This window comes from Oncorhynchus kisutch, linkage group LG29 (genome assembly GCF_002021735.2).
Source record: "Oncorhynchus kisutch isolate 150728-3 linkage group LG29, Okis_V2, whole genome shotgun sequence".
NCBI classification, from domain to species: domain Eukaryota; kingdom Metazoa; phylum Chordata; class Actinopteri; order Salmoniformes; family Salmonidae; genus Oncorhynchus; species Oncorhynchus kisutch.
The window spans coordinates 21,534,599-21,557,910 of NC_034202.2; the positions used below are offsets into that span (position 1 = coordinate 21,534,599).

General features: G+C 41.4%; 1 long non-coding RNA gene across 1 annotated transcript; it reads right to left on the reverse strand.

The window, feature by feature from the left end:
- Positions 1–446: 446 nt before the first annotated feature.
- On the reverse strand, positions 447–3,739 carry LOC116358294 (uncharacterized). The gene is made up of 2 exons (XR_004206180.1): positions 2,189–3,739; positions 447–946 (listed from the first exon to the last, which is right to left on the reverse strand). It is a non-coding gene; the product is annotated as an uncharacterized LOC116358294 (long non-coding RNA).
- Between the last annotated feature and the right edge of the window lie 19,573 nt (positions 3,740–23,312).

Sequence of the window (23,312 nt, forward strand, 5' to 3'; positions counted from 1 at the left end):
GAAATTACAATTTATAATTCATCACATCATGGGTGAGCTCACTATTGTTCGAAATATTTGAGTAAAACACTTTCTTGAAATCAAAAGTAATCCAACGACGAGTAGTTTGTGCACACCGCCATGGTTGTTTTTTCGCGACAAGATGAGTTTGGTCTGTTTGCAGTATGCATGTTGAACGGGGTGTGTTGTCTACCATCCTTCACATCCCATCATTCACTTCCGGAAGGTCCGACAGACGTTGATATGAAACCCAGAATGCATTGTATATCAACAAACATGGCTCCACACATAGCTGGAATTAGCTTAGCTCATCATTATCAGTACAACCTTCAAAAAAGTATGTGACATATAATATGTGTCCATTACAATCTATGCAAAATCGGAATGCATGATTTTTCACCAGTACTTGAAAATGTGAATAAATAAATATACAATTACCACACAAATCATTTTCTGATAGTGATTTATTGACAGTCAATCACGTAACCTCTAACTCCCAATCTGAGCCATTCAGTGTTGTTGTTTATGTATGTAGCTAGTGGGCTAAGCTGTATTTGTAATGTCTTTCAAAAGAAAACAACTCACAAATGCAGAAATCCTGGAGATTTTTATCAATTCTGACAATGAATCTGAGTATGAAAGTCAGGAATCAGATTTTGACAGTGACAGTGAGGAGCTGCCCCCCAATTTTTTAGCCATTGAGAATCCTGAATCAGAGGACCCCTTGTCCACTGACGAAGTCCCAGGTCCCTTTGAAGGTGCTGCTGGTGATGGAGGCAGACAGACAGTGGATCAAGTACGGGAGGTTTCTGGTAGCAGGACGGCCGCCAGCCATTTCACCCCTCCTGACCCTGCTGTTTGCTTTGATGAGTCCCAGTCTGCAGTGCAAAGCCCCTTGTCATTTCCCTCTGAGGCAGATTGCTTCAAGCTGTTTCTGACAGAGGACCTGGTGGGAGACAAAGTAGAGGAGACCAATCACTATGCCTTGGAGCTACAGGAGAAGAGAGAGTCAGGAGTGTGGGGAAACTCGCTAAATGGGTGACAACCACAATTATTGAAATGTATACCTTCCTGGTGACAGTCCATGTCATGGGAATAGTAAAGAAGAACTGCCTAAGAGAATACTGGAGCACAGATCCTATGTTTGCAACTCCCTTCTTTGCCACCCTCTTTTCCCAAGACCACTTCCTAGTTCTGCTGCGATGCCTGTAATTTGTCAGCAAGGACACTGCCAACCTAAATGACTCTTTACACAAAATAAGAAATGTTCTTACCAGCCTGACATCATTTGATTGGGTCTTTGTGCCATTCAAGGACCTATGCATTGATGAGTCCCTGATATTATGGAAGGGTAGGCTGGCGTTCCATCAATATATTCCCTCCAAAAGGCACAGGTTTGGGGTCAAGTTCTTTGTCATGTGCAACGTGAAGACAGGATTTGTCCAGAACATTATAGTCTGCACAGGGTCCACCACTGACATCCAACATTATGAGGGGCTTGGGGTGTCTGTGTCCGTGGTGATGACCAGGCTGGCTCCTCATCTCGGCAAGGGACACACTTTATATGAGGACAATTGGTACAGCAGTCCCACACTCTTCCAGCATCTGCTCTCTAGCAGCACAGGGGCCTGTAGCACAGTCAGTTCGAACAGGAAGGGGATGCCGGCATTCGGATGCAGGAAGATGCAGAGAGGGGAGGTGGAGTTCAAGGAGAATGGTCAACAGCTGGCAGTAAAGTGGCATGACAAAGGAGACGTCCACGTCTTGCCCACTGTCTATACAGCAACCATGCTGGCCACAGGGAAGGTGGACCACCAGACAGGAGAGAGAAAGATCAAACCAGACTGTGTGCTTGACTATAACTTCAAATGGGGGCAGCGGATAAGGCCGACATGATAAATAGCTATGTGTAATGTGCTTGGAAAACTGCCAATTGGTACAAGAAGATATTTTCCCATCTGATTGACACTGCTGCCTCAATGGTCACATAGTTCACCTCCAACTAACAGGTGAGATGATTACCGAACAAGGTATGTTTTGTAATTGGACAGATCACATACAAATCACATACAGTTTCATTATGCAATTATAGTGAAAATATCTCACCCACCTACCCACTGCCTCATCATCCTCTCCCTTCCCTCATCCTCCCCACTCCCTCTCCCCCATAGGTAAAGTAATTACCTACCAAAAGTACAGAGAGAACCTAATGCGAGAGCTGCTGGAGGTGCACAACACACCCCTCGACGCCCATCCACTGGGGGGCGCCCTGCTGCAGACAATCCCCTACGCCTCACTGCACGGCAAGTCCCTCAAACTGCTGCTCAAGGTAGTCACACATGGAGGTACTGCAAAGCCTGCCTGCCTGTCTGGCACCAGGACAAGGAAGCAGAGGAAGTTGACAAAGTACAAGTGTTTAGCTTGTGACACACCTCTATGTGTTTCATCACGCTTTGGGGGGTACCGTATGCTCAAGCACTACTGAGCACATCTGCATCAATTACTGACTGACTGACTGACTGACTGACTGACGTGACAGGTGACATGACCGGTGATCTGCCATGATATTATGCCTTTAGAGGTGTTGGGTGGAAATGCAGTTGTTGTTCAATCCCTGCATGAATATGAAATATGGGTTATGAATATCCCTAAATTGTCAGTCCTTTCTTGCAGTTTTTTTTCCTGTAGTAAAACAAGTTTTTGGTGTTGTTTTTGTTTAACCACCACCAATACTTCAAATAAGATAGACGACTATTACATATTGGCCTATGTGTTTCCTCGCTGTGTTTTCATACAAAAGCTCAAAGGCCTCAATCTTCAGCTCCAAAGACGTGCAGTTCCACTTGGGATATCGGCAAATAATGTTCAATATTGTTTGTGTATGTGGTTTCTGAAAGTACATAATTAAAGAGGAATTATTAGTAATTAGAATACAATATCAGGATATAGCAATACAACAATATTACAAAGAAGTAATATAATAACACTGCTATAAATATAATATATTGTATTAAAAAAACGAAATCGCAAATATGAGTTTTATAATAATAAGAAACAGTAAATGAGCTCCACAATGGGGCAGAGCAGGGCAGAACAGAATTATGCTAAACAGTCCAAATGAAAACAAACCATGGTCATAAGGCCAGGGTAGTTTCAAAAGACAACACAAGCGAATAATTCTCTGACGCAATTTACATTGTTTTACAGAGCTAATAGACGATCGTAGCTAGCTACATAAGCACGATTGAATATAACATGAAGGTTATGAAATTAGTAACTTTACCTCGCGTGTCCGCGGTTATGAGGAATATAAACAAATGTATTATGCTCCATACATACAAGGAGCTACAGTAGAAACGTCATAACACGACATACAGAAACTATTATAAAGTAACAAGGCACTTACTTTGATAGAAACGCACACATGTCAAAAGTTATTATCATATAGTAATGAAAATAACAGTGAAAGCGAAGCGGGCACCAGCTAGATAATGTGAAAAGTTTGTGCAGGTCCTGTTCTGACTGGAGATGCGCACATTTCTGCATACTTGATCTGGGGAACAATAAGTGCTTGGGAAGTTTGTCCGGCTTAGTAATGCCTAAATAAATGTATTGTCCGCAAAAGTAAAATGTCCTACACCTCAATTCAAACTGTTGTTAGAAAATAAAACTTGTTTGAAAAACATTTGAAATTGACAAGTTGAATCAGCCTATAAATAAAAGCAGGCAGTGTGCCTTAGTTTGAGGGCAGCGCGAATTAACTGTCCTGTTGCGTAACAATCACATTTTGTAACAGTAAGCTCGTTCTGACATCACATGCGTAAAAAACACTGGGGCGACCATTAGAGATATTTGGAGCTCATGTGAAAAGTTTAAAAGATAAGAGGATGGAATGTGTATGTTTGTGCTTTTCTAATAACCAATTTCTGTGTTATGCAAGTGACTGATTGAACGCCTGAAAGAAATCCTCACTGTAGTATCTGCAATTTGGCAATATGCCCACACCTTTGTTTTGAGAACGATATCTCAGTTTCATGGTCTCAGCTTGGAGAGAAGAAGCCTCGTGAGATATTGGTCTTACACATGCATGAACCAGTATTGGTCAGTCACATGAATGACAGCAAACATTAATCATAAATTAATTATGAATAATGAATAAGCTAAATCATGCAAATATTACTTTCTGTGTAAGTATATAAGAGATCTAACGGGACTGCTCCGAGAAAGCTCCTGACAGACGTTCACTATGATGCATCAACATTGTTGGAACCTCTCCAATTAACTGATAATAAACACTGATTCATTTAAGATTGACTTCGGGTGTCCCTTTGTAAGAACTTCCACAAGAACATTAATGAGCGAGCTAGGACGGAAGTAGTCAATATAGTTATTTGTTCAGCACTTTTGAATTGTACAGCGACAGAATTCCGAACATGGGCCGTTCTTACAGTATTCTCCCTGTACACCAAGTCATAACTGTATGAGAAATAAAGCAGGGTATAGAAGCAGACTTTCTTAGCTACTATCTTAGCTACAGCATACATATCTCCCTGGCATATTACATAATTTATTCAGCAGCATACAAGTCCTTTTTAGACTCACCTTGGTGGCATGGCGGTCCTTCGTGGGCAAATATTGTCATCAAACTTTGTCATCAAAGTCTGACATTCTCTGGATTTATGGTGCTTTCAAGACATCTGGGAACACGGAACAAAAACAACGTTTTAATCATTCAGTAAGTTTTGATCTCTAGAAAGAGGCCCGAGTTCCCAACTTGGAATTCCGAGTTTGATGATCGTTCAAAACGTATTTTGCCAGTCGAAGCTTGTTTTTTCCCGAGTTCCCAGTTGTCTTGAACTCACTGAAGTCTGAGATTTCTGAGTTTCCAGTTGTTTTGAATACGGCAGAAATCATGCTGGATTGACAGCATGGCAAATGTTGAATGTTTATCATATTAAGCTTGGAAAAGAGACTTCTTCAGGATCAGTGGGTCCCCTGCAGGACAGTTGAGCTAACATAGGCTAATGTGATTAGTATGAGGTTGTAAGTAACAAGAACATTTCCCAGGACATAGACATATCTGATATTTTGTTAATCTAACTGCACTGTCCAATTTACAGTCACTATTACAGTGAAAGAATACCATGCTATTGTTTGAGGAGAGTGCACAGTTATGAACATTAAAAGTTATTAATAAACCAATGAGGCACATTTGGGCAGCCTTGATACAATATTTTGAACAGAAATGCAATGATTCATTGGATCAATCTAAAACTTTGTACATACACTGCTGCCATCTAGTGGCCAAAATCAAAATTGCAGCTGGGCTGGAATAATACATTTTGGCCTTTCTCTTGCATTTCAAAGATGATGGTACAAAAAAAGGTATTTAAAATGAAAATTCTAGATCTAATGTATTATATTCTCCTACATTCCTTTCACATTTCCACAAACTTCAAAGTGTTTCCTTTCAAATGGTACCAATAATGTGCATATCCTTGCTTCAGGTCCTGAGCTACAGGCAGTTAGATTTGGATATTTTTTGTGATAAAAAAAGGGTCTGATCCTGGATCGGTGTTCCTATACCGGGATGGTTGAGCTAATGTGCGCAAATGTGATTAGCATGACACGTTATTTGCCATCATTATGAGATTGTAGAAAGATACAGTACCTTCATCAGCAAAACTTTGGTTAAACATATTTGGCGTGTGTATGCTTTACTGTTTTTGAGCAGACGGCTTCTCACTCGTGAACATAGAGAACGTTATGCTCTTGGAATTGTGACCCTCTTTCCTTCATTAAGAGATCCTTTTTCCACCAAAGACTATGTAAGTGCTGATATTTTGACACTTGTTCTGTGGACTGAAAGGGGCATCAAACAGTTATAGAATCAAGTCTACAAATAATAATCATTTGACTACCATGTTGGTAATCTTTTCCCACATCTAAGGAACACTTCTATGATACTAACACAGGCAAAGGATTTCTGAATTATCGCGTGAAGACGATATCAATGAAGACCTCACTTCGACCCATCAAGAAGAGTATTTCGCTCAGTCGGGAGGCCCAACCCATAGGAGGAAGATTGACCTGGATCACCAGCTTGTTGCTGATGCTTGCAAGGAGGCCATATAATTTCTTGTCCACTTTGTCGATGAAAACAAATCTATTAGAAGATGAAGGAAGTGTTCCAGTATCACCAGGAGCTAGTTTATAGTCCAGACAGAAGCACAGATGTCCTCACAGTCTTTCCCAGGTTTCTGGGTATCAAAGGATTGGTGAGTGATGAAATATATCTTGCAATCAGAACTACAGGCTATTTGTCTGATTGAGAGCATGATTTTGTTTGGTCATGAAGTTGAGTTGATCCACTTTGTTTTAGGTGAATCAGGATGTTCGCCGATGAAACATCCTCTAAGCTCCTTGAAAAGTGGGACACTATATTGAAGCCTAAAGTCATCAAACTGTCAAAATCCCTGACTACGACCACCAAATTGCGTCACCTCCAGAAGTCTGCAGAAAAACTGCCAGAAAATGACAGCGAAAACAAGTGGATTATCTCGTGGGTGGTGCAATGTTTCAAACTCAGCGATATTGTTTTATGTGATTTGGGGTGTTTGCCTTTCCTTGCCCTCAGACTGGGACAATGATAGGTCCTCCCTGCTGCTTCATCTCCTCCCACCACCAACAGGAGGGAGGAGAACCTGGTTGCATCCCTGCCTGATACGGCAATTGCTCTTCCTCTGACCACAAGGCACTACAGAGTGTAGTGCGTATAGCCCAGTACATCATTGGTGCTAAGCTGCCTGCCATCCAGGACCGCTACACCAGGCGGTGTCAGAGGAAGACCCTAAAAAATGTCAAAGACCCCAGCCACCCCAGTCATAGACTGTTCTATGAGAGGCACTCTGTTCGCAGAGTGCCAAGTCCAGGACAAAAAGGCTTCTCAACAGTTTTTACCCCCAAAGCCATAAGACTCCTGAACAGGTAACCAAATGGCTACCCGGACTATTTGCATTGTGTGACCCCCCCAACCCCTCTTTTTATGCTGCTGCTACTCTCTGTATATCATATACAGTGGGGAGAACAAGTATTTTATATACTGCCGATTTAGCAGGTTTTCATACTTACAAAGCATGTAGAGGTCTGTAATTTCTATCATAGGTACACTTCAACTGTGAGAGACGGAATCTAAAACAAAAATCCAGAAAATCACATTGTATGATTTTTAAGTAATTAATTTGCATTTCAGTGTATCAAATACAGTGTAGTGTATCAAATACTTGTTCTCCCCACTGTATGTATAGTCACTTTAACTATACATTCATGTGCATACTACTTCAATTGGGCCGACCAACCAGTGCTACCACACATTGGCTAACCGGGCTGTCAGCATTGTGTCCCACCCACCACCCGCCAACCCCTCTTTTGCGCTACTGCTACTCTCTGTTCATCATATATGCATAATCACTTTAACCATATCTACATGTACATACTACCTCAATCAGCCTGACTAACCGGTGTCTGTATGTAGCCTCGCTACTTTTATAGCCTAGCTACTGTATATAGCCTGTCTTTTTCCTGTTGTTTTATTTCTTTAACTACCTATTGTTCACCTAATACTTTTTTTGCACTATTGGTTAGAGCCTGTAAGTAAGCATTTCACTGTAAGGTCTACACCTGTTGTATTTGGCGCATGTAAACTTTGACTTGATTTGAAGATGAGCGCAAGTAATGCTGTGGGCAGACAAGTACACTTTCCTAAGGTAAGATGATACAGTAATTGTTATGTAATTTCTTTTTTGGGTTGTCTCATTAACATGTGGAGAGTGACTTAAAAATGTCCTTTGTGTGTTGCAGTTATGATGCAGCACTGAAGACCATCTTAATGGGAGCCATGGTCGACAGCCATACCTCCTTGCCGTCGGAAAAAGACAGAGCAAGATTGACAACTACTACATCGTGGTGGACACGAGGGTTGTTCCCTGCCAGGCAACTAGAGATCTGTGTGTTTGATGAACTGTTCAAAGCCCACTTTGTCTTTAACCTGACATATGATGATGCTCTTGTCAAATTCTACACATATGTGCCGACAACCATCTACAACATTGATGTAGGCAAAACAAGAGAGGCCCCTAGAGTGACAGAGTTGAGGACAAAACTTCTTAACTAGATAAATGTATGTTACGGTGCTTTGGTTGTCAAGCGTTGCACAGAAACAGCCAGTCATTGATATCTCATTTGAGATTTGAGCATAGCTTCTATCCCTCCACCAGGTTTAGATTGGTCTGTGCTCAAGATGGTTGTAGATGGAAGTTTTCAACATACTCAGGTTTCAGAAAACATTTAGAAAACATTTGAATAGTTTTCACGCCCTGACCTTAGTTATCTTTGTTTTCTTTATTATTTAGTTAGGTCAGAGTGTGACAGTGGTGGTTTGTTTAGTTTTTGTATTGTCTAGGGTTTTTTGTATGTCTAGTGTTTTTTGCTAGTCTAGGTGTTTTAGCAAGTCTAGGTGTTTTTATGTCTATGGTTGCCTAGATTGGTTCTCAATCAGAGGCAGCTGTTTATCGTTGTCTCTGATTGGGAACCCTATTTAGGTAGCCATATTCCTTGGTTATTTTGTGGGTTGTTATTCTGTGTTTAGTTGCCTGTCTGCACTAGCCATATTAGTGGTTGGTTGGTTATTAAAGTAGAATGTACGCTTGCTGTGCCTTGGTCTCCTGTTTATGACGACCGTGACAATAGTATTCATAAGGATATTGGTCAAGTAGCATTCAGCTTAGAAGGGCCCTCTCATGTTTCTGGTTCTCCAGTCCAGCCTGAAGCTCCACAAATGGGTGGCAACATCGGTTTCCCACATAAAGAAGAATAGACATAGTCATGCTAAAGATATGTGTGCCTCCATCATTGCCAAGTCGCAAGCTAGTGGGTTTGCAAATAGTGTTGTGTTAACAATAATGTGTGATTTAGAAGAGCTTACTACTGGAATGCACTCCCAAATTAAACAAGATGTTCTGTCAGTTGTGCCTATGGATAACCGCTCTACATCTGCTGTAAAGTATAGTCTTGAGAACTTTGAAAACCCATTAGCACAGAAACCAAGGGAACAAAGTACTTCAACCAAAAGCTGGGTGTTGTTGTGGAGCCTGTAGAAGTAGGTTTGGGAGTTGGATATGATAGGAGTCGAAATAAACAAACAGACGTGTATGATCAAATCCCAGTGAAAGACACTGTTCTATATATTCATATACTGGAAACATTGACGTTCATATTAAATGTGTAAGTTATTGGAAAATGCACCTAGGGATACATCTTTGGAAGACACTTCTGAAGACTTTGTGATGGAAGTTACTTTTAGATTCATCCTTTGTTCTCAAAACATATAAATGCTTTACAGATCTAATTGTACTATGATGACTTTGAAACTGCCAACCCGTTTGGATCCAAGTGTGGTGCCATTTATTTTGTCCTCGGGAATCTGCCACCCAAGTTTAACTCTGCTGTGATGTATATTATTTTATTATCAAGATCTTAAGAAATATGGCTTTGATGCCATTCTAGAGCCCTTGGTTAATGATGAAAAAAACTGGAGAGTGATGGTTTAAATTTGCCTTTTTCAACGGATAGTGTTTATGGCATTATCTAAAAAAATAACTGGAGACGATTTGGGGATGCATGAATTCCTTGGTTTCACAGAGTCCTTCAGTGGTCATTACTGTTGCCAGTTCTGTTTGATAGAAAAGTCTAATGCTCAGACGGTTTACAGTGAGGATTGTCTTGCATGGTAAAGATACATTTGAAATGCATTTGAATCAGTTGCAATCAGACCCACAGCTCCCATCTGTGTACGGTGTAAAGACAAATTATAAACTAAACAGTTTGCAGCACTTTCATGTTTGTAGTAGTTTTTATGTGGACATAATGCATGACAGTCCAACAAAAGTCAACCTAGAGAACAGTAGAAATAGCCTAGCACTTAATTATATTCAAACTCTATGTCCTGTTATAAATATTCCCTTGGGTGATGTTGTTCAACCAGGAAATGAGAACTGGAATTTGCTGCTCATCTTACTGCAAATAATCAATATTGTTTTTCCCCCTTTTCTTAGCCAGGGCATGACTGTGTGTCTGAAGCATTAATTGAACACACTTTTTAAAAAATTTTACCCACATGAAAACATAATACCCAAACATCTCTGTATAATGCGTTGCCCAGCACGCATAAGACAAATACTGTAGGTCCTTTATTAAATACAGTTGAAGTCAGAAATGTACATACACCTTAGCCAAATACATTTAAACTCAGTTTTTAACTATTCCTGACATTTATTCCAAGTAAAAATTCCCTGTCTTAGGTCAGTTAGGATCACCACTTTATTTTAAGAATGTGTAATGTCAGAATAATAGTAGAGAGATTTATTTCAGCTTTTATTTCTTTCATCACATTCCTAGTGGGTCAGAAGATTACATACACTCAATTAGTTTTTGGTAGCATTGCCTTTAAAATGTTTAACTTGGATCAAACATTTTGGGAAGCCTTCCCCAAGCTTCCCACAATAAGTTGGGTCAATTTTGGCCAATTCCTCCTGACAGAGCTGGTGTAACCGAGTCAGGTTTGTCGGCCTCCTGCTCGCACAAGCTTTTTCAGTTCTGCCCACAAAGTTTCTATATGGTTGAGGTCAGGGCTTTGTGATGGCCACTCCAATACTTTGACTTTGTTGTCCTTAAGCCATTTTGCCACAACTTTGGAAGTATGCTTGGGGTCATTGTCCATTTGGAAGACAGATTTGCGACCAAGCTTTAACTTTCTGACTGATGTCTTGAGATGTTGCTTCAATATAGCCACATAATTTTCCGTCCTCATGATGCCATCTATTTTGTGAAGTGCTGTTTTCCCTCCTGCAGCAAAGCACCCCCACAACATGATGTTGCCACCCCCGTGCTTCACGGTTGGGATGGTGTCTTCGGCTTGCAAACCTCCCCCTTTTTCCTCCAAACATAATGATGGTCCTTATGGCCAAACAGTTCTATTTTTTTTTCATCAGACCAGAGGACATTTCTCCAAAAAGTATGATCTTTGTCCCCATGTGCAGTTGCAAACCGTAGTCTGGCTCATTTATGGCGATGTTGGAGCAGTGGCTTCTTCCTTGCTAAGTAGCCTTTCAGGTTATGTCGATATAGGACTAGTTTTACTGTGGATATAGATACTTTTGTACCTGTTTCCTCCAGCATCTCCGTGAGGTCCTTTGCTGTTGTTCTGTGATTGATTTGCACTTTTCGCACCAAAGTACGTTCATCTATAGAAGACAGAACGTCTCCTTCCTGAGCGGTATGATGGCTGCGTGGTCCCATGGTGTTTATACTTGCATGCAATTGTTTGAACAGATGAACGTGGTACCTTCAGACACTTGGAAATTGCTCCCAAGGATGAACCCGACGTGTAGAGGTCTACAATTCTTTTCTGAGGTCTTGGCTGATATCTTTTGATTTTCCCATGATGTCAAGCAAAGAGGCACTGAGTTTGAAGGTAGGCCTTGAAATTCATCCACAGGTACACCTCCAAATGACTCAAATGATGTCAATTAGCCTATCAGAAGCTTCTAAAGCCATGACACCATTTTCTGGAATTTTCCAAGCTGTTTAAAGGCACAGTCAACTTAGTGTTCTGTACACTTCTGACCCACTGGAATTGTGATACAGTGAATTATAGGTGAAATAATCTGTCTGTAAACAATTGTTGGAAAAATTACTTGTGTCATGCACAAAGTAGATGCCCTAACCAACTTGCCAAAACTATAGTTTGTTAACAAGAAATATGCGGAGTGATTGAAAAATGAGTTTTACTGACTCCAACCTATGTAAACTTTTGACTTCAACTGTATGTGGAGCATGATGTTAGAGGCAAAGCACTAACTCTTTTAGAACACTCTAAAAACCTTCAAGAACATTACTAAGTCCCTTGCCAAAAAACACAGATTTGCTAGGGAGACATCACCATTGTCACAAACTGAGTATGTAATGATGAAAGCATTTTCCCTGAGTCATTATACTCGTGGTGAGGAGTTGGCAGCCTCACTTCAGGTCACAATGCAGAAAGCCATTTTCTTTACCAGCTTGGTTAAGATAGATGGCACGGAGTACAGAGAGTGACTGTTAGTTTGCAGTAATATGGAGCATGAAATGCCAGTCTTTTGTCAAATAACTAAGATCATTATGGTTGACAATATTGTATACCTATTGCTTGACAAGTTGCATACTGATAATTTCAGTGGATATTACCATGCATTTGCTGTGGTTGATGGTGTTCATGACAAAGTTGTTGTGTAAGTTGATGATCTGACATTTTATAAGCCTTTTGTCCTTCAAAGTGCTTATGGTGCAGATGAGAGCCTTTACGTTGTTCCTTTGTTTGACATTATTGAGTAATGGATTATTGGCAACTTTGTCAAGAAAATTGCATACCTAGTCTTCCACTTGTGTTAAATAGCAACTCCGCAAATACTCTTGTTCTCATATCGTACATGTACTGAGTTGCCTATGATGCACCGATTTCATTTTGATGCACCTGTGATGCACAGATTTCATTCTGATGTGCCTGTGATGCACTGATTTCATTCTGATGCGTCTGTGATGCACTGATTTAATTTGAATGTGTCTGTGATGCACTGATTTCATTCTGATGCACCCGCTCTTTGTGGCCTAAATAAATTAAACAAATCAGTCACTACTCTTGTATCAAATCCTTTATTGCTCCTGTTTAACTCACCTACAACTTGCAGGCTTGATTTATGAGTGGGAGAGAACCAGACAAAATATGATTTTCATAGTGTGAATATTTAGCACTTCCTGGTGTCAATTCAGGTACAGGATGCATTCTCTAGAGTTGATCATCAACACTGAAAGGTGTTGCTGCTTAATACTGAGGGTATTGAAAAAACACTCACATGTGTCATTTGAACAACATCTAAAGTGTCATATTTCAAAGTGTTACATTAACACTGAGTGACCCTATATAAACACTGGATGAGTGTTGAACAAAAAAAACATGGGTAATTTGAACAACACCTGAAGTGTTATATCTTAACACTCGGAGTGTTTCAATATTAACACTACAAAAAGTGTTAAATTAACACTGATGAGAGTGGACCTATATAAACACTGGACATAAGATGAACATGCCTGGTGTTAAATTAACACTTTCACATTTTCTGTGTATCCAGTCAACCATGGATGAATGATAATATACCTAGCTACACATTGACATTATGGTGTTCTTTGTTGGGCATATCATATGTCCATTTAGCCTACATAAACACAATGTCACTCTGAATTTACTTTCACATACAGCTTGTGTCTATTAAAATCTGAAATTCAACATATCAACCACCCCAAAACTTGTTTTTAAATGTGTTTATGTGCAATTTCAACATATACATAGTTCTGGTTAAGGTTAAGTCAATGTATTTAAGTTTAAGTTTGACCTAAATGTCAAAGTTTACAATGCATGTTGACATGAGATGCAAACAGTACTGGTTTCAAATCCAATGTATTTTTCACATTTATTCTACGACACAATTCGTTGACAAATTACATTGAAACAACATTGATTCAACCAGTGTCTGCCCAGTGGGTACTGATTCATACAGTACCTGTAAGTGAATTGTTCCCATGTACTGTAATCATACAAAATGCAGGACACACAATGTGAACAGAAACATTAAAAGGGCAGATTACCCTACTTGCAAGCCCATTGTGACACTGTGGCTTTAATGTTTTACCTTACCCCAGAGTATAATACAGTTCCACAATCTTTGCTTAAGGGAATTAATTTGAACCGTGTTTGGTTTTAATTGCTGAATGTGTGCTGATTTAACCTTCATTTGTTTCTGTTTGAGGCCTCCTGGAGAATACACTGATCTAATTAGCGTTGCTTTCTGATGGAGGCAGGTGCCCTCCTGTGAGATCATGATGACTGGTGAATGTTACCCATCTGCCAACGTCTACTGCTGTGTTAGCAAATGTGCCGCCCCATCGCCTAATGAGGCCGCGCCTGTGACGCCACATTACAACCAGTTAGGAGGGGAAGCTCACCATAGGCTCTGGTCCTGCGGCAGTATGCTGTTGTTATATCTTGACAAATGTAATAACGTATGTGACTATGCACATTATTTTGGGCAATCTATTGTTTTGAAGGGGCAGTTCAAGATTTCACTGACAGTGTGTTTTTTTTAGACAACTCGTAACACAAAACATTTTATACAGTCATAAAGCTGTCATGAGATGACACCTGCAGAGAAAGCCTTTCTTTTCTATGATGGAGTAGTTCAGTGTTCTAGTTTATTATTTCTATGTGTAGTCTAGTTTTTGTATTTCTGTGTTGGCCTGGTATGGTTCCCAATCAGAGGCAGCGGTTTATCGTTGTTGTTTGTGGGATCTTGTTTTTGTATTGTTGCTTTTGAGCTCTTCAAGGCTGTACATTCGTTTGTTTGTTTCTCTTTATTGTTTTGTTGCTGGTTCACATTTAAATAAATTATGGACCCAAATCACGCTGCGCCTTGGTCTACCCATTTTGACGAGCGTTACAAGAGGATCTTAAAATATTGTTCATTTTGTATTTTAAGGTCTTTATTTTAGAAGATTCTTGATCTCAGTAAGCAATTTTCTTTTAGCTGTAAGCTCCCAAAAACAATTCCCACAAAATCCCAAGAGCCATGAAGAAGTTTTCCTGACGCTTCTCATTTTCAGGAGCAAGTATTCAGGAGCAGGTTCTAAGGAATGCGAATTGACTGTGAAATTAATTCACTAAGAGTTGCAAAGGCTTTTGGGATTCTGTACTTATTCCCGGCATTAGTCACTTCCTGAAAGGAAAATAAATCAATTAAAGTGTTTAACTTTAATCAAACATCAGCATATATCCCAGCACACAGTGCATACAGTGCATTCAGAAAGTATTCAGACCCCTTGACTTTTTCCACATTTTGTTACATTACAGCCTTATTCTAAGATGGATTAAATACGTTGTTTTCCTCATTAATCTATACACAATACCCCATATTGACAAAGCAAAAACAGGTTTGTAGGAATGTTTGCAAATTTATATTTAAAAAAAATGTAAAAACTCAATTACATAAGTATTCACACCTTTTGCTATGAGACCCGAAATTGAGCTTCCATTGATCATCCTTGAGATATTTCTACAACTTGATTGGAGTCCACTTGTGGTAATTTAAATTAATTGAACATGATTTTGAAAGGCACACACCGGTCTATATAAGGTCCCACAGTTGACAGTGCATGTCAGAGCGAAAAACAAGCCAAGAGGTCAAAGGAATTGTTTGTAGAGCTCCGAGAAAGGATTGTGTTGAGGCACAGATCTGGGGAAGGATACCAGAAAATGTCCGCAGCATTGAAGGTCCCCAAGAACACAGTGGCCTCCATCATTATTATATGGAAGAATTTTGAACCACCAAGACTATTCCTATAGCTGGCTGTCTGGTTAAACTGAGCAATCGGGGGAGAAGGGCCTTGGTCATGGAGGTGACCAAGAATCCGATGGTCACTTTGACAGAGCTCCAGGCACATGACAGCCCGCTTGAAGTTTGCCAAAAGGAACCTAAAGGACTCTCAGAGTATGAGAAACAAGATTCTCTAGTCTGATGAAACCAAGATTGAATCCTTTGGCCTGAATGCCAAGCTTCATGTCTGGAGGAAACCTGGCACCATCCCTACGGTGAAGCATGGGGGTGTCAGCATGATGCTGTGAGAATGTTTTTCAGCGGCAGGGACTGGGAGACTAGTCAGGATTGAGGGAAAGATGGCTGTGCAGCAACGCTCCCCATCCAACCTGACAGAAGTTGAGAGGATCTGCAGAGAAGAATGGGAGAAACTCGCCAAATACAGGTGTGCCAAGATTGTCACTGCCAAAGGTGCTTCAACAAAGTACTGAGTAAAGGGTCTGAATACTTATGTAAATGTCATGTTTCAGTTGCTTATTTTTTATAAATTTGCAAACATTTCTAAAAACCTGTTTTTTATTTGTCATTATGGGGTTTATAGTTTATAGATCGATGAAGGAAAAAATATATAATTTATTCCATTTTAGAATAAGGCTGGTGTGTGGTGAGTAGCTAGCTAGCTATGATACTGTGATGTAAGTAGCTAAATATACTGAAGAAAAATATAAACGCAACAGTTAAAGTTTTCGTCCTATGTTGCAGACGTTGAAATAAAAGATCTCAGAAATGTCCCATATGCACAAAAAGCGAATTCCTCTCAAACGTTGTGCACAACTTTGTTTACATCTATGTTATTGAGCATTTCTTTGTTAACGCAGGAAGTGATCTCATTGGATAAGTTGGATATTCCCTACTTTAATTTAAACTCCCATCTTTTTTTGCTCTAGGTGGCCGCCTACAGGAAGGGATGCAGTCCAGATGAATGGTGGAGCACTGTTTGTAGAGAGCAAGTGTAGAGAGCAAGTGGCTGCTGGAGATTGTGATATGAACTGTTTAAAGAAAATGGGCGCGTCGCGCCTCCTGGGCTGCATCACTTCCTGTGTGCCCTTTTTGGTTCTTGTCTTTTTGGTTTGTTTGTAGTTTGATTAACTTTTAACTTGTATTGGTTTCAAATGTGTTCCTGAGCCTGAGAATGGTCACTGTAACCAAAAAGGAATGGCTTCGGGACAAGTCTCTTAATGTCCTTGTGTGGCCCAGTCAGAGCTGTACTTGAACCTGATTGAACATCTCTGGAGAGACCTGACAATAGTTGTGCAGCGACACTCCCTATCCAACCTGACAGAGCTTGAAAGCATCTGCAGAGAAGAATGGGAGAAACTCCCCAAATACAGGTGTGCCAAGCTTGTAGCATCATACCCAAGAAGACTCGAGGCTATAATTGCTATGGTGTATGTTTCCCAGAGACGGTAACGTTAATAACAACATGACCTGCACCAAAGTCAGATTAGGATATGGGCCAAGGACGAGATGAAGTGTATTTTTGCTACGACTTTCACCCCTTTTAGTCTTGAAATATTTGGTTGTTAATACACTACCTAACTCACCCTGTTCAGCACATGGCCTCACATATGAATCCTTAAAGAGAGGGGTGGGGCTAAGGCTTAAGAGGGTGTGAACGATATTGAATTTGTGTATACAAAAAGGGACTCTCAAGGGCCATTTTCTCAAAAGTGGGGTTACAAGTTTATCAGCTTTCATCTCAGAATAATTTTTCCATTGTTCCTCAACTGCAATGTATGATTTACCATTTTCTACTCTCTACTTTTATCTAATTTTGCTATGTAGGACCAAATCGAGCCGGTTGGTCACAAATGTCAAATTCCCAAACGTTTTATGAAATTATGAAAATGTGAATAGTGCTTACTTCTCAGAAAATGTAAAAAGAAAAGTGTGGTATTCGTCCTGTGGTATATACTGTATGAACAGATTTTTTAAATATTTAATGTTGCTAAAATGCTATCAGTTCCACTTTAATTACAACATGCTCAAAGGGATATTCATTGTCTGCTTTTTATTATTTTTACCCATCTACCAATAGGTGCCCTTCTTTGCAAGGCATTGGAAAACCTCCATGGTCTTTGTGTGTGAAATGTACTGCTCAACTGAGGGACCTTACAGATAATTGTACAGTATGTGTGGGATACAGAGATGAGGTCGCCATTAAAAAATCATGTTAAACACTATTATTGCACATAGAGTCCAAGCATATTATTATGACTTGTTAATAAGCACATTTTTACTCCTGAACTTATGTAGGCTTATCATAACAAAGGGGTTGAATACTGAGAGACATTTAATCTTTTCGTTTTTAACCTTGTCACATCAAATATCTTTTGGGGTCCTCCCATCGTGAGTTTTCTTATGCGCATGATGTCAGAATTCACTCACTGTTCCAAAATGTAATCGTTAGTTGTAATCGAAGTTTGGTGAGGCTCTGCATCTGTCCTCGTGCTCCTAGACCTTAGTGCTGCTTTTGATACCATCGATCACCACATTCTTTTGGAGAGATTGGAAACCCAAATTGGTCTACACGGACATGTTCTGGCCTGGTTTAGATCTTATCTGTGGGAAAGATATCAGTTTGTCTCTGTGAATGGTTTGTCCTCTGACAAATCAACTGTAAATTTCGGTGTTCCTCAAGGTTCCGTTTTAGGACCACTATTGTTTTCACTATATATTTTACCTCTTGGGGATGTTATTCGAAAACATAATGTAAACTTTCACTGCTATGCGGATGACACACAGCTGTACATTTCAATGAAACATGGTGAAGCCCCAAAATTGCCCTCGCTAGAAGCATGTGTTTCAGACATAAGGAAGTGGATGGCTGCAAACTTTCTACTATTAAACTCGGACAAAACAGAGATGCTTGTTCTAGGTCCCAAGAAACAAAGAGATCTTCTGTTGAATCTGACAATTAATCTTAATGGTTGTACAGTCGTCTCAAATAAAACTGTGAAGGACCTCGGCGTTACTCTGGACCCTGATCTCTCTTTTGAAGAACATATCAAGACCATTTCGAGGACAGCTTTTTTCCATCTACGTAACATTGCAAAAATCAGAAACTTTCTGTCCAAAAATGATGCAGAAAAATTAATCCATGCTTTTGTCACTTCTAGGTTAGACTACTGCAATGCTCTATTTTCCGGCTACCCGGATAAAGCACTAAATAAACTTCAGTTAGTGCTAAATACGGCTGCTAGAATCCTGACTAGAACCAAAAAATTTGATCATATTACTCCAGTGCTAGCCTCTCTACACTGGCTTCCTGTCAAAGCAAGGGCTGATTTCAAGGTTTTACTGCTAACCTACAAAGCATTACATGGGCTTGCTCCTACCTATCTCTCTGATTTGGTCCTGCCGTACATACCTATACGTACGCTACGGTCACAAGACGCAGGCCTCCTAATTGTCCCTAGAATTTCTAAGCAAACAGCTGGAGGCAGGGCTTTCTCCTATAGAGCTCCATTTTTATGGAACGGTCTGCCTACCCATGTCAGAGACGCAAACTCGGTCTCAACCTTTAAGTCTTTACTGAAGACTCATCTCTTCAGTGGGTCATATGATTGAGTGTAGTCTGGCCCAGGAGTGGGAAGGTGAACGGAAAGGCTCTGGAGCAACGAACCGCCCTTGCTGTCTCTGCCTGGCCGGTTCCCCTCTTTCCACTGGGATTCTCTGCCTCTAACCCTATTACAGGGGCTGAGTCACTGGCTTGCTGGGGCTCTCTCATGCTGTCCCTGGAGGGGGTGCGTCACCTGAGTGGGTTGATTCACTGTTGTGGTCATCCTGTCTGGGTTGGCCCCCCCCCCCCTTGGGTTGTGCCGTGGCGGAGATCTTTGTGGGCTATACTCAGCCTTGTCTCAGGATGGTAAGTTGGTGGTTGAAGATATCCCTCTAGTGGTGTGGGGGCTGTGCTTTGGCAAAGTGGGTGGGGTTATATCCTTCCTGTTTGGCCCTGTCCGGGGGTGTCCTCGGATGGGGCCACAGTGTCTCCTGACCCCTCCTGTCTCAGCCTCCAGTATTTATGCTGCAGTAGTTTATGTGTCGGGGGGCTGGGGTCAGTTTGTTATATCTGGAGTACTTCTCCTGTCCTATTCGGTGTCCTGTGTGAATCTAAGTGTGCGTTCTCTAATTCTCTCCTTCTCTCTTTCTTTCTCTCTCTCGGAGGACCTGAGCCCTAGGACCATGCCCCAGGACTACCTGACATGATGACTCCTTGCTGTCCCCAGTCCACCTGGCCATGCTGCTGTTCCAGTTTCAACTGACCTGAGCCCTAGGACCATGCCCCAGGACTACCTGACATGATGACTCCTTGCTGTCCCCAGTCTACCTGGCCATGCTGCTGCTCCAGTTTCAACTTCCACCTGACTGTGCTGCTGCTCTAGTTTCAACTGTTCTGCCTTATTATTATTCGACCATGCTGGTCATTTATGAACATTGAACATCTTGACCATGTTCTGTTATAATCTCCACCCGGCACAGCCAGAAGAGGACTGGCCACCCCACATAGCCTGGTTCCTCTCTAGGTTTCTTCCTAGGTATTGGCCTTTCTAGGGAGTTTTTCCTAGCCACCGTGCTTCTCCACCTGCATTGCTTGCTGTTTGGGGTTTTAGGCTGGGTTTCTGTACAGCACTTTGAGATATCAGCTGATGTACGAAGGGCTATATAAATAAATTTGATTTGATTTGATTTGATTTTCAATATAATTGCATAACGGAACTGTGTTTGATTTGTATGTGAACTGTATGTCCGATTACAAAAAACATTCAGTAATCATCTCACTTGATGAACTGGTGGTGAACTATGTAGCCATTGAGGAGAGCTGTGTCGATCAGATGGAAGAAAAAAAATATCTTATACCACTTGGTGGTTTTCTGAGCGCATGCCACAAGGCTGTTTATCCACTGCCCCCATTTTGCTATTATAGTCAACTACAAAGTCTGATTTGGTCTTTCTCTCTCCTGTGAGGTGGTCCACCTACCCTGGGGCTCGGTCTTCTCCTGTAGCTCCAAGGCATAGCAATTGGTCTCCTCCACTATGTCTCCCACCAGCTCCTATGTCAGAAACAGCTTGAAGCACTCTGCCTCAAAAGGAGATGGCAAGGGGCTTTGCACTCCAGACTGGGACTCATCAAAGCCAACAGCAGGGCCAGGAGGGGTGAAAAGGCTGGAGGCCTTCCAGCTACCGCAAACCTACTGTACAGTACTTCATCCACTGTTGGTCTGGCTCCATCACCACCAGCGTCTTCAGAGGGACCTGGGACTTTGTTGGTGGGCAAGGGGTCCTCTGATTCAGGGTTCTCAATGGCCACGAGGTTGGGGGGCAGCTCTTCACTGTCAGAATCTGATTCCTCAATGTCTCAAAACCCAATAATTTTTTTAATTTACAAAAATCCCATTTGTGAGTTGTCTTCTTTTGAAAGACATTGCTAATGCTACAGCTTAGCCCACTAGCTACATACATAAACAACAACACTGAGTGTCAGTGGTGACGTGATTGGCTGCCGGTGTTATGATACTGATGATTTGTCTCCAGAGTTGGTTTGTTTACATAGCAGGTTAGGATAATTAATGTGGCAGGTTAAGATAATTTACGCAGCAGGTTAGTTGAATTAACATAGGAAATTAAGATAATGTAAAGGTAAGGATAATTGTTATGTTTAGGCTTTGCTACAATGCTACAGTTGTCAGCAACTGTTGTCCCTGACACAACCACTAGAAATAGCTGTTGTAGGCCTAGCTACTACACCTAACCTCAATGGTAGAAACGTAAACAAACCAACTCTGGAGACAAATCATCAGTATCATAACACTGGAAAGGGCCACTTGTATCAATAAATCAATGTCAGAAAATATTTTTCTTTATTTACTTTTATTCAAGTTTTCAAGTTCTGGTGACAAATCATGCATTTCGATAAACTTGGAATAGCTAACACAACATGCCATTGGAACACAGGAGTGATGGTTGTTGATAATGGGCCTCTGTACACCTACAGTGGGGCAAAAAAGTATTTAGTCAGCCAATTGTGCAAGTTCTCCCACTTAAAAAGATGAGAGAGGCCTGTAATTTTCATCATAGGTACACTTCAACTATGACAGACAAACTTAGAAAAAAAAATCCAGAAAATCACATTGTAGGATTTTGAATGAATTTATTTGCAAATTATGGTGGAAAATAAGTATTTGGTCACCTACAAACAGGCAAGATTTCTGGCTCTCACAGACCTGTAACTTCTTCTTTAAGAGGCTCCTCTGTCCTCCACTCGTTACCTGTATTAATGGCACCTGTTTGAACTTGTTATCAGTATAAAAGACACGTGTCCACAACCTCAAACAGTCACAGTCCAAACTCCACTATGGCATTACATACATATATAAAATAAATATGGTTCTAACGACATTTCCATATAAATTCTATCTTGATAAAATCAAATTCCGACATAAAAAAAACAAAGTAATGCGTGCGCTCTAAACTGCTGACCAGCGAATGCAAACAATGACAGTTCTCTTTCAAGTATTCGTTTCGGTATTTCACTTATGGGATAGGCCTCCAGAGTATTCGCCAGAAGCCTTTATTACACTACACCAGACATGATTGGCTGGACGTTGAGATGTGTGCGTTGGAAAGGGTGTCCCTTCTACCTTATAAAAGTTCCAACACAGCATCTCTGAGTCATTCAAACACGCTTTTCATCAGAAAGCTTACCTCGACACGACTACATTTTCCAGAACTAGCTAAACTGTCCACAGACATGAGCTTACAACTCGCTCGCCGTGCACTATTCTCTTGACTTCACCATAGTTAGAGGAAAATTATTAGAGGAAAATTATTTATCCAACATTCTGTGGATAAACTGGTGATTCCCTGGCCCAATGAAGTAGCAGAGCCCACCAAATTCGGCTACTAGGGTAAGAGGCTACCCAAAGCCAAATGGGCAGCCAGGCGATTACTACCAGAGGAGGTTACCCGTACCTGGAGTACACCTTTCTCCTCCAAGAACCCTGTCCAAGGTGGGTCGTTGTTGGACTGTGTTGACATGGTGGGGATTGGGCTTGCCCTCATGCCCCCCATCGAACCTCTGGTGGCTTCTCATCTACACCCCGGCCAGAAGTCCTCCATCACCTCAGTTGGCCCCACCTTACCAACCAAGTATGAGTGCTTCCAGTCCTCTACACCACAGAAGGTATACAGGTCGGTCGCCACAATGGTGAGCGCTCTCGGCATACCAAGCTGAGCTACAGGAGGAGCTAGCTTTCCCACCAGAGCCGAGTATGTGGGAGGAGATCTGTATTGCCACAGACATCAACCTGCATCTTTTTAAAGCCTCTGTCCAGGAGTCAGGAAGAGCGATGGGGCTCATGATATCGCAGGAGAGGGCTCAATGGCTCAACCTATCCACAGTATCTGACAGTGAGAAGCTTAAGATCCTGGATGCTCCAGTAGACCCTTAAAGGCCTCTCTGGTCCCACCATCAAGATGATGCAGAAACGGTGCGAGGAAACAAAGAGGGGGGGTGAAGCCCTCCAGCTCTGCCAGCCCAAGAAGACACAGCCCTGTGCCTCCCCTGTGTCTTGCCGCACCTTCGCCCAGGCTGCAGCAGATCGATCCCACTTGATCTTTAAGATCCCCAGACACCCAGCCCCCCAGGCTGCGAGCCCAGGGCAGCAGAGAACCTTGAACCCTAAAGACCCCTGGTCTAAAAATCCTCCCTTCCCACCCATGGCACCAAGGAGCCAGCCTGCCCCTTACCCCACCCAGGGAGTAAGGAGGAAGAAGTGGAAGGCCGAGCGATGT